Source organism: Giraffa tippelskirchi, chromosome 6 (genome assembly GCF_054371585.1).
Source record: "Giraffa tippelskirchi isolate mGirTip1 chromosome 6, T2T-mGirTip1v1.2.pri, whole genome shotgun sequence".
Lineage (NCBI taxonomy): Eukaryota > Metazoa > Chordata > Mammalia > Artiodactyla > Giraffidae > Giraffa > Giraffa tippelskirchi.
Window position 1 is genome coordinate 157,981,218 of NC_137280.1, and position 12,697 is coordinate 157,993,914.

The 12,697-nt window shown below is 40.5% G+C and overlaps 1 long non-coding RNA gene across 1 annotated transcript in view; it reads left to right on the forward strand.

The window, feature by feature from the left end:
* Positions 1–12,697, forward strand: part of LOC145511172 (uncharacterized) — a 94,381-nt gene that overhangs the window by 11,472 nt on the left and 70,212 nt on the right. The window contains exon 3 of the long non-coding RNA XR_014057587.1: positions 2,658–2,744. This is a non-coding gene — a long non-coding RNA (uncharacterized LOC145511172). The remainder of the gene's footprint in view (positions 1–2,657; positions 2,745–12,697) is intronic.

Genomic DNA, 12,697 nt, shown 5'->3' on the forward strand with positions numbered 1-12,697 from the left:
GCTTCCCAGGTGGTGCTAGCGATAAAGAACCCACCTGCTAATGCAGATAGATGTAAGAAACATGGGTTCAATCCCTGGGTCAGCAAGATCCACTGGAGGAGGGCAGGGCAACCCACTCCAGTATTCTTGCCTGGAGAACCCCATGGACAGAGGAGCCTGGCAGGCTAGTCCATGGGGTCGCACAGAGTCAGACATGAATGAAGTAACTTAGCATGCTCGCAACCCAATCCCATGCCGAATTCTGCTCGAGTTAGCATTGCCTCGAAAAACAAGTAAGGGCTCCACTTTCTAGAACATTACTTATCATTGTTGCTCTTCCTTCCTTCCATCCTCCCATTCCCTCCTCCTTCTATTTCTCTCTTTCTTTCTCACTTTTTTTCCTTTCTTTTTTAATTGTGGTAAGAAAATATGAGACCCACCCTCTAACATTTTAAGTAATGTCAATATAGTGTTGCTAACTATAAGCACCAGGCAATACAGCAAACCTCCAGAACTTATTTATCTTGTAGAACAAACTAAACTTTATACCCATCGAATAGCAACTCCCCATTTCATTTTGATAGTTTACAGTAGGTGATGAAAATGGAGAGGGAGGCATTTCCTGTTGAAAGATTTTCTGAGATTATGGGACCAAAAACAGTGTTAGCTTTTATAAAAACAACTTAGAACTTAATCATTCCTTGCCCTAATATAAATAGCCATAACAACCAAATAGTGATCTATTACGGGAACTTGATGACTCAGTATAATTTTTCCCATTTGCTTCTATTACCATATTCCTACCCCCAAATTTTTCAAGTATAAGGAAACAACTGGTGGAATATGAGGGCTTCCTCTTTCTCTATAGAACAGGAGGCATTTCCCTTCAGGAGAAAGAAGGGTGGAGCTGGCACATCCAGTCCCAGATGACTAATCCTGTGTTCTTTTATTGCTGACTTTAGTTCCCAAGAAATCTTTTGATGTGTTTGGAGAAACTCTGACTATCTCATTCCTCTTGGTGATTGCTCTCTTGACTTCCTGTTGAGTTACATATTGGCTATAAATTGTCCCTCACCAGGAAGGGGATCTTTTAAAACAGGCATTTTCCTTTAAGTTATTGAAATAATTATAGGAAATGGTTAAAAGGTATTAATAACATTTCAGAGGCGTTTACATCATGGACTCTACAAAACAAATGGTTGTTCCAAAGGCCAAAAGATTGAGTACTAAAATTCCAATGGCATTCTGATATGGAACTAAATCCTCTGAGAAACAAGGGGACTAGCTTATGCTACAGCCCACAAAATTTATCACACTCCAGGGTGTAAAGCAAAGCAAAGAACTTTATTTTCCGGGTTATGTATTTCAGTAAATATGTCTCTGTCCCTAAAAGGATATTGGTTTTAAAGGCCCTAAAGACTTTGATTACCAAAGACTTGACATTTCGAGGTGATTGCAACATGCCCACACAGGCAGAACCAAATCTCTATTTTCCACAGAATTTTAAATCTATTACTTCATCCGTTTCCCAGATTTATACTAACACCACTTGTAATAACATTTACAAAGGAGACATACACACGTTATAATACTAAAGAGACTGGTGTCTCTCATTTCCGTTTCTTTCTTATTGGGCAGAGGGGGGAATTGAAGGAAGTAAGAAATGGGGTGCCTCTTGAAAGAAATTTGATTAAAATAAGCCCTGGGATCCTATTTGTTTTATAGGTTCCTCTATCTTTGCTTCACTGTCAATTCAAAAATTTGGGTTTGAGAAGGAAGTTGTTAAACATTATAGCATCCATCCTGATCTTTTGAAAGCCCCTGCTGCCATAGTTCAGCTGCTCAATTTGAATCTTGCCCTACACTATTCCTGAGAAGCCAGGCGAGAGTCTGCAGGAGAGAAGTGACCAAGCAGTTCAGCCTTTTTCAGCTCTGCTGGAGAACGGAAGCCAACAACAGCACGACTCCTCTCCTGCCATTCAGAATTGAGGTGGGACCACCTGGGGTTTCCAGTTTTAGATTATGACTCTTTGGGCAATTAGAAAATCTCTGAGCATCCATCTCCCCTGGCATTTAGGTAAATTAATAATATTAAGCATTTCTAAAATAAGAAGTGGGTTATAAGATACACCAATGTATCACGAGCATAATTTGCTCTGTTACCTTTTCCCCAAAGGAGCTTCATCAAGGTACAGTCCTACAGCATTAATGCTTCTGAGCTCATAACCCTGGAATATCTATTTCCCACAGATTCAAGACAGTGAAACTTCATTATCATGCCCTCTTAGTTAACTCCAATACCCAGGACAATGATTTGTTTTAATGTCCCAGTCTAAACCTCCTGCAGCAATATTTTTTCAGGTAATAGCTTCCATTCATAATGCTAACAGCTCTTGAATTCTCCAGTCAACTTGGCTTTTAGGAGCCTCTCTTTTATTTTACTTCCTAAGCTTTACACCTTGCCACATACAGTCCAAACTAAGTCCTGGCCACATGGGTTCGAGTCCCAGCACATGGGTTCAAGTCCTGATCTGAGGTAAACAGTTTCACAGTTACATAACCCAATAAATTCCCCTTGATTAAGTGAGTCTGAGGAAGGTTTACTATTATTATTATTAACCAATATGGTAAATACATATTGGAAATGATCAACTGTGATTTTGTTTTATTTCCTCTAGTCCCTGTATATAGCATTTAGTGGGTGAAAATTCCCCACAGCACTGTGGAAGACTCCAGAAACCCCTGATTGCTCTGCTCACCCTCAGGTAACCGAAAATTCTACAGTCATTTTAAGTCATACAACATAGTCTCACTAGAGAAATGTAAAGTCTCAAAAGTTCAAGATATTAAGCAATCCTTCAGTTTTTATGCAGAAGGAAGCCTTCCCCTCTTCCTCTCCAGTCTCTGTTAAGCCACCTGCCTCCTCACTCACCTCCTCCTCACCTCATGGGTCACAGGTAATAAGAGGAGAAGCATAAAGGGAAGGAGTGGAATGGCTCTTACTTGGCTGGTGATAGTAAGTCAGTGTTCTGGCTTTCTGCTCTTCTGGGCCAGACATAGGTAGAAAGCTGACTGACTCTCTCTTTTTGGCACATCTGCGTGCTCTTCATAAGCCCTCACTGGCCTTCCCTGGCCACAGCTTTCGTGACCACAGAAGGCATCTTTCCTTTGTCTCACCCTTCTCTATTCCTCCTCAGCTTCTGTTTCCCTGGCCATCCACATCAGAGAACTCTTGGGATTCCCTCACCTTGCGGCAGGAGCCTATTTGACTCTATTCAAAATAATTTTAATATTATAAAATCACCCAGCAGTATGCAAAAGTTGTAAAAACACCAACTCATACTTAAAAACATTCACTTGCCACCAGTTTGTAATCTTTAAAAAAATATCATGAAGACAGCTAAACATCAGGGAAAGTCTAAAAGGCCTGAAAATTAATTAGAAAAAAAGCAAGGATTAAGAAAACAGATAACTAGAACTAAAAACAGACCGAACTGCTTCAAGGCTCACAGAATGTGGCAAATCTGCTCCCACAGTTCACCCAAATTAGCAATACATGAAAAAACTGATAGCTGGGAATATTCATTTTTAACCAGATTGAAGTTTCAATTTGCTTTCGGTGAAATCCCCGGGCACCACTTGTGAGATGGCCATGTGATCCTAGGGCCTCCACCTGTGCCCTCACTCTCTTCACAAAGCTCCTTCTGGACCTGGGCTTCCATTTCTTCTTTACCCTCCCTAGAGACGTGCCTTCCTCTGAGCCACTACCTATACAAGTAGTTAACAGAAACCCTAGTTATTCCCTGAAACATATGCTGCTACCTACAAGCAAACTCTCAGCAAAGAAGTTATCCTTCTATCTCAGATTTCTCCAGTCCAAGAGCTAAAATTTTCAACTTCCAATATCAATATTTCTTTGATTCTATTTGGATATCAGGTTATCTCTGAAGTATATTATAAATTTTTCCTTTGGGTACCATGACTTCCTTTTGGACACCAAAAGCGTGGCATCTTGGCTCTCATCTATTTTCATCATGTAGCTCAGTGGATGTTTGCAGGGGACCTAAAACATCTGTGAGGGCAGGAACACAAAACCTACCACCTCCCTTATTTCATTGGTCCTGGTGTGGTACAGAAGCAGAAGTAAGACAAGTATGGTCAATATGCTTCATTATTTGTCGTATGAATGAATGACAGATCCAAGTAAAATAGTCATTCCTCTACTTCCCAATGTTAACTAATTTGAATTTAGCATAGGTTGCAAATGGACATTTAGATGGCCCAATGGCGATTCCTTTCTCATCACAAGTCAGTGTAATTTTCTTGGCCAGAGGGCTAAGAAGGAAAGGAAATTAAGTGCTTGTTCTCCCCAGGGATTTTATATTCTTAGAAATATCCTTGCTGGAGTCCTATTATTGCCCTGCACTTTGTAGACCACCTAGTACCTCTCTCCCATGGCTTCCATCTCACTCAGAGAAGAATTCTCAAAGAAATATCCATGAAATCCCAAGGCATTTGGTTCCATCCCTCCCCCTCCCTGATCCCCTTACATCAGCATCTACACTCTCTTGGCAGATTTCACAAAGGGCTGCACACCAGGAGAGGGAAAGGTAATGATGTGTGTTTGTCTTACGGGTGTGCTCACATTTCAAACTTGTCTACGATTCCAACAAATGAAAGGAGTTGTTAAACCATAACAAAAGCTAAATAAAAAGAAACGTTAAACTGTAAAATGAATAAAAACTGTAATTAGGTGTAACCCAAACAGTCTGTGTGTGGTTTGGGGGAATGACAAGTAAACAATAAACATTAAATGTTGTCAAGTAGCTTCCACAAAAAGTGTTTCCATACATGTGCAAATAGGGCGATGTGCTGTCCCAGCACCCGATCACAGGAGCTTTGTGGGCAATCACATGGGCATTGAGCGGAAAGCCCCTGATCTGCCAGATTTGCTTTTTTTCCTCCTTCAGTAAGGTTGACAGGAATTCTCTCCCTCTAATTGAGTATCCAGTGGCCCTTTACTCTCTTTTTGGCTGCTTACTTAACAGAGCTCTTGAAAGAAGTGATGGCAAAACGAATCCCCTTTTAGATTATTTTAGAGGCAGACCTTTTTAAAGCCAAAGAATGCAGTACCAGCATTCGTAGCATGTATTCATAATAAAAACGGAACCTCTTTCCACTTTACAATGGCAAGGTCATGCAAAAATAAATACCTGGGTGAGTTTTTATTTTTTCCTTTTCGTCAGTCAGAAGTCCCAAACTCCAATGCCTACCACGACCAGCCAATACATGAGTGCAGGGGTGGGTGCCAAGTGAGTATAAGCCACAGTGTAGAGAGGTGGGGGCTTTGCATAGTGAAAAGTGGACACTTGTCCCAAGGGTACACCCATTCTCCAACCTGTAAAATATGTGTTGCCCAAGCAACATGTTCTCCAGGCTAAATATAGCCCGCAGACTAGCTATAGCAGGCCATTTTATATTGTGATGTAAATAGATTAAAATTAATCAGAAGAGTTAAAGAAAGCCATAGTCCACCAACCAGAGTCTTGATTAAAAGTCCAAATCAGGTACATCCTAGAAGATATAAATCTCCCTACTTTCCACTTCCTTCTAAATAAAGCAGACACCAATGGATCATAAAATCACTAAGTGTTTGGCTGACAAAACCACATATTTGAACAATTATTTTATTATTTAGTTGTGACCTTTACAGTAACTCCAATTATATGCTGCTTCCATACACTACTCATTTTGGTTAAAAAAAAAAAAAGAGACTTTTGCAAAGGAAAAAGAAAATAATAATCTACATACACTGTACACTTTGAACATCTGAGCTGCTAAGAAACTTTTCCAACTGCATCTTCTAGTGACTGCAATATTCATTTGTTCCACAAGGAATCAAATGGGAAACAATGTCTTTGTCAAAAGCTAAGCATCCTGCATTGACTGTAGCTGTTTACATGATCTTAGCACCAGGTACTAGCAAACATAACCTCAGTGCCCATGTCTAAAGATATATGTTTTCCAAATGAAAAGTAGAGTTACAGTGACCTAGTTTTCAGTAACAGGTCACAGGCTATTCATAGACAATATCTATTTTCATTATAATGATTGGTTATTATCCTGATCTCTGAAGATGGTTATTATCAACATTGAGAAAGAGATTGAGGCTCGAAGGAGGTCAAATGACTTGTGATAAAGAAGTCTCTGAAACTCAGTCTGAGCCACACAGGTTTTGATTTTCCTTAAATGATATTGATTTCTTAAGTTTGAAGAAAAAATATTGTGCTCATGACAGTTCTTCAATGTTTGGGTTCCCAGTTTTGGGTTAACATTATCATAAATAAAAACTTGTCACTCTCACTGCAGCAAGCTCAGACTCACATAGAAATACTTTGATATCATCATCTCCTTGTTCTCCTTTCTTGAATTTAAACATAACACAACCAGAGAGTCAAAAGACATACTGCTTTCTGTTTCCTTATGCCCCTTCAGCAGACTATATAGTCAGTAGCTGTGGAAGAGATGGTAGAAATCACTAAGGAGAGAGGCAAATGGAGGCTGGTGTCCAGCTATTGAAGTTGGTCCAGAAGTGTCTGTATGGGTTGGTGGAAAAGTGTAGCTGATTGGCAGAGAATCTGTCAGCCCCTACCCCACCCCCACACCTTCCCAGGGGTTCAAGTATACAGTAATAGGAGTAATAAGAGGAACTGCCAAAGGTTGTGAACTTGTTACTGCAAAATCCTTACCCTTCAGCTGTTGACCTAAAAAAAAAAAAAAGAATGCAACCATGTTCATGAGGACTCTTTCATGGATCACAGCCTTGACGTAGCAAAGGGGCTTGCATAAATCAATGAAACTATGAGCCATGCTGTGCAGGGTCACCCAAGACAGACAGGTCAAAGTGAAGATTTCTGACACAACGTGGTCCATTGGAGGAGGAAATGGCAACCCACTCCAGTATTCTTGCCACAAGAACCCCATGAACAGTGTGAAAAGGCAAAAAGATATGACACTGAAAGATGGACTCCCCAGGTTGGAAGGTGTCCAATAAGCTACTGGGGAAGAGCAGAGGGCAATTACTAACAACTCCAGATAGAATGAAGTGACTGGGCCAAAGTGAAAATGACTCCCAGATGCGGATGTGTCTGCTGGTGAAAGTAAAGTCTGATGCTGTAAAGAACAATACTGTATAGGAACCTGGAATGTTAGGTCCATGAACCAAGGTAAATCGGATGTGGTCAAGCAGGAGATGGCAAGAATGAACATTGATATCTTAAGAATCAGTGAAAATGGTCAGGAATGGGCGAATTTAATTCAGATGACCATTGTATCTACTATGTGGGCAAGAATCCTTTAGAAGAAATGGAGGAGCCATCATAGGCAACAAAAGAATCCAAAATACAATACTCAGGAGCAACCTCAAAAATGACAGAATTATCTCAGTTCATCTCCAAGGCAAACCATTCAACATTATAGTAATCCAAGTCTATGCCCCAACCACTGATGCCAAAGAAGCTGAAGTTGGTTGGTTCTATGAAGACCTATAAGACCTAGAACTAACACCAAAAAGATGTCATTTTCATCATAGGGGATTGGAATGCAAAAGTAGGCAGTCAAGAGATACTTGGAGTAACAGGCAAGTCTGGCCTTGAAGTACAAAATGAAGCAGAGCAAAGGCTTACAGAGTCTTGTTAAGAGGACACACTGGTCATAGCAAACACACTTTTCTTGGGTTCAAGAGAAGCCTCTACACAAGTACATCACCAGAAGATCAATACTGAAATCAGATTGATTATGTTCTTTGCAGCTGAAGATGGAAAAACTCTATACAGTCAGCAAAAACAAGGGCTGACTGTGGGTCAGATTAAGAACTCCTTATTGCAAAACTCAGGCTTTAACTGAATAAAGTAGGTAAAGCCACTATACCATTCATGTATGACCTAAATCAGATCGCTTATGATATACAGTGAAAGTGACTAATAGATTCAAGGGAATTAAACCTGGTAGACAGAGTGCCTGAAGAACTATGGATGGAGGCTTATAATATTGTACAGGAGGCAGTAACCAAAACCATCCCAAAGAAAAAGAAATGCAAGAAAGCATAGTGGTTGAGGAGACTTTACAAATAGCAGAAGAAAGAAGCAAAAGGCAAGGGAGAAAGGGAAAGATACACCCAACTGAATGCAGAGTTCCAGAGAATAGCAAGAGATAAGAAGGTCAATGAGCAATGCAAAGAAACAGAGGAAAACAATAGAATGGGAAAGACTAGAGATCTTGTCAAGAAAACTGGAGATATCAGGGGATATTTCATGCAAATATGGGTGGAATAAAGGATAGAAATGGTAAGGACCTAACAGAAGTAGAAGAGATTAAGAAGATGTGGCAAGAATGCACAGAAGAACTATACAAAAAAGATCTTAATGACTCAGATAACCACAATAGTGTGGTCATTCACCTAGAGCCGGATATCCTGGAGTATGAAGTCAAGTGGGCATTAGGAAGCATTAATATGAATAAAGACAGTGGAGGTGATAGGATTCCAGGTGAACTATTTCAAATCCTAAAAGAAGATGCCATGAAAGTGCTTCACTCAATATGTAAGCAAATTTGGAAAACTCAGTAGTGGCCACAGGATTGGAAAAGGTTTGTTTTCATTCCAATCCCAAAGAAGGGCAATACTAAAGAATATTCACACTACATACAATTGTACTCATTTTACGTGCTAGTAAGGTGATGCTCAAAATACTTCAAGCTAGGCTTCAACAGTACCTGAATCAAGAACTTCCAGATGTACAAGCAGCGTTTTGAAGAGGCAGAGGAACCAGAAATCAAGTTGCCAACATTTGTTGCATCATAGAGAAAGCAAGGGAATCCCAGAAAAATATCTACTTCTGCTTCATTGGCTACACTAAAGCCTTTGACTGTGTGGATCAAAATAAACTGTGGAAAACACTTAAAGAGATGGGAGTACCAGACCACCTTACCTGTCTCCTGAGAAACATGTATGTGAGTCAAGAAGCAACAGTTAGAACCGGACATGGAACAACGAACTGGTTCCAAATTGGGAAAGGATTACAACAAGGCTGTATATTGACACCCTGTTTATTTAACTTATATGCAGAGTACATCATGTGAAATGCCAGACTAGATGAATCACAAGCTGGAATCAAGATTTCTGGGAGAAACATCAACAACCTCAGATATGCAGATGGTACCACTCTAATAGCAGAAAGTGAAGATGAACTGAAGAGCCTCTTGATGAGGGTGAAAGAGGCGAGTGAAAAAGCTGACTTGAAACTCAACATTCAAAATACTAAGATCATGGCATCTGGTCCTATCACATCATGACAGATAGAAGGGGAAAAAGTGGAAACAGTGATAGATTTTAGTTTCTTGGGCTCCAAAATAACTGGGGATGGTGACTGCAGCCATGAAATTAAAAGACACTTGTTCTTTGGAAGAAAAGCTTTGACAAACCTAGACACCATATTAAAAAGCAGAGACATCACTTTGCCAACAAAAGTCCAAATAGTCAAAGCCATGGTTTTTCCAGTAGTCGTGTACAATGTAAGAGTTGGACCATAAAGAAGGCTGAGCACCGAAGAACTGATGCTTTTGAATTGTGGTGCTGGAAAAGACTCTTTAGAGTTCTTTGAACTGCAAGGAGATCAAACCAGTGAATCCTAAAGGAAATCAACCCCGAATATTCATTGGAAGGACTGCTACTAAAGCTTCAATACTTTGGCCACCTGATGCAAAGAGCCAAGTCATTGGAAAAGACCCTGATGCTGAGAAAGATAGAAGGCAAAAGGAGAAGTGGGCAGCAGAGGATGTGATGATTAGACAACATCACTGATTAAACGGATATGAATTTGAGCAAACCACGGGAGAGTGGAGGACAGGAGCCTAGCATGCTGCAGTCCATGGGGTCACAAAGAGTCAGACGTGACTTAGCAACAGAACAACAACATATTCATGAGGAACCCAAGTCTTAGCTTTAAATCAGTAGGAAAAATCTCTTGCTACTTCACAGACAGGAAAAATTAACAGAGACCTCTGCGATGATTTCTGAATTTTGTCTAATTTTCCCTCATATTTCTACCTTTCCTTCCTTCTTCCTCCTTCAGCCTAAATATTATTTCATTTCATATTTTTTACAGTGTGAATTTTAAGTGTAATGAAATAGATGAAATGAAATTTATTAAAGCTTTTATTACTATTCTTGGAAGAGATTTTTTTTTTCCCGAAAGAATTTCTTAAATGAAAAAGCACTCTAAATGTCATAAATAGATGCTATTTCTGAGTGGCTAAAACAAGGGTTTTGTAGTAACTTTGATTAATAGCCTATTGCTGACACTTCCTCTAAGTCTACCTTTTTGCCACTTAGAAGCCATGTGACTTGAGTTACTGAAACTTTCTGTGCCGCCCTCCTCTCTATGACATTAATAATACAATTTTCTGAGCACTCAGAACTTAGAATGTAAAGCGCTTAGAATGATGTCTGATACATAGTAAATTGCTATAAAATGTTTATTACTACTGTTAATATCTGCTCGACTTTACAAAAGTTCCTCAAACTTTTCAAGAATCAATTTATTCATCTGAAAATTGGAATAAAAATAATTTCCTCTTGAGGGTGTTGTAAATTTTAATTGACCTTATCTATGTAAAGCACTATTTCTGGCAAACATGTTCATATAGACCGTACACTAAGCAATGCATTTTCCATCCAAATGTCTAACTTTGACCTCATAGTTTCCAAAGGTCTTCACCTGCTTCTCTCCCCATCAGTTTTCCTTTACACCCATTCCTAGACTTCGTCAACACTTGGAAGAGAGGTCCTTAAAGCTTTAGAGTCTAACATCTCCACTCTCTGATCACAGTTTTCTTTGCCCTGTCATTGCTCTTTTTGTTAAATTCCTGACCTTGGATCTAGTTATCAACCTTCCTGCCCTCACATCAAGGCAGCGAAATGCTCATGGAGGAAGCCACACAATGGCAAAGACCAGTGCCACCAAAAAGCCATAATTTCCAATTAACTGGGAATTTAATGTTTTGGGATCTCTCTGTTTTCCTCATCAATACTCTCTCTTATGCCTTTTGGTGATTATTCAAATCATCCCCAATTTCCTTTACACTTCGTCTTTGCACTTAGAATATAATCTACTTAACAAAGACAGTAGAAGTTTCCAAGCAAGAACTCCACCAGTATGAGCAAAGGAGAAGGAAATGGCAACCCACTCCAGTATTCTTGCCTAGAAAATCCCATGGAGAGTGGAGCCTGATGGGCTACAGTCCATGGGGTTGCAGAGCTGGGCATGACTGAAGTGACTTAGCACACATGCATGACACAATAGGATTTAAGTGAACTGTGTTGGGCTCCCTGGTGGCTTAGGTGGTAAAGAATCTGCCTGCAGTGCAGGAGACCTGGGTTTGATCCCTGGGTTGGAAAGGTCCTCTGGAGAAGGGAATGGCAACCCACTCAAGTATTCTCACATGGAGAATGCCATGGACAGAGGAGCCTGGTGGGCTACAGTCCGTGGTGTTGCAAAGAGTCAGACATGACCAAATATACACGCATTTCATTTTCAAGTGGACAAAGTTCTCAAGTAACTTTCTAGGGAAAGTAACACAGCCATCCTCTGCTTCTACACTTGCCAAGCCCTTCCCCAGGGCCTGGAGTCTTGGTTCCTGCTAGCTCTCAGATATGAGGTCTACCCTCATCTGCCAGGCAGGAAATGCTGCCCTTCCTCTCAGGACAGGAGTAGACTCACTTTTTTTCTTTTCCTTTTCCAGTTGGGGTATCATTGCTTTACAATGTTTCTGCTGTACAGTGAAGTGAATCAGCTGTGTGTATACATATAACCCCTGCCTCTTGAGCCTCCCTTCCATCCCCCTCCCATCCCACCATCTACTACAGAGCACCAAGATGACCTCCCAGTGCTACTGCAGCAGGTTCTCACTAGCTGTCTGTCTTACACATGGAAGTGTGCACACGTTAATCCCAATCTCTCAATCTATACCTCTATCCCCCGCCACGTGTCCACATGTTTCTACCTGAATTCTGAACACCTTCCTTTTTTCTCCTCAAGAACTTTGCTCTACTGGTTGTCTCTTCTCCTTACTGTAGGCTCTTTTCCAACACAACTGAAACATGCTGTTTTCTCTGCTATTAACAAAAAATAAAAAGCCCTTATTTGGCAATATAAGTGTTAGTCATTCAGTCATATCTGACTCTTTGTGACCCCATGGACTGTAGCCTGCCAAGCTGCTCTGTCCATGGGATGATCCAGCCAAGCATGCATGAGTGGGTAGCCATTCCCTCCTCCCGGGGATCTTCCAGACCCAGGGATCCAACCCGGGTCTCCTGCATTGCAGGCAGATTCTTGACCATCTGAGACACCAAGGAAGCCCTTGGCAATATAAGGATGGCCACAAACCCTGTCCCTGTTTATTCACTGAGTTCCACAAACCCTACATCATTAGTAGCTTTAGGTTTCAATTCAGCCTGTCCTTTTTCATTGTAACTGTATCTCATCACCATCTCTACCTCAATTACTGCCTATAATCTTGCCTCTAAACTGGCCCTCCAGGTTTGCCTCTCTCTAATACATTCTTTGCCTTCTAATGAGAATAATACTTTCAACTAAAAATAAGGTCACGTCACTCCTTTTTTAGAAACCCACTAGTGACGCACAATTGTGCTCAGAATAAA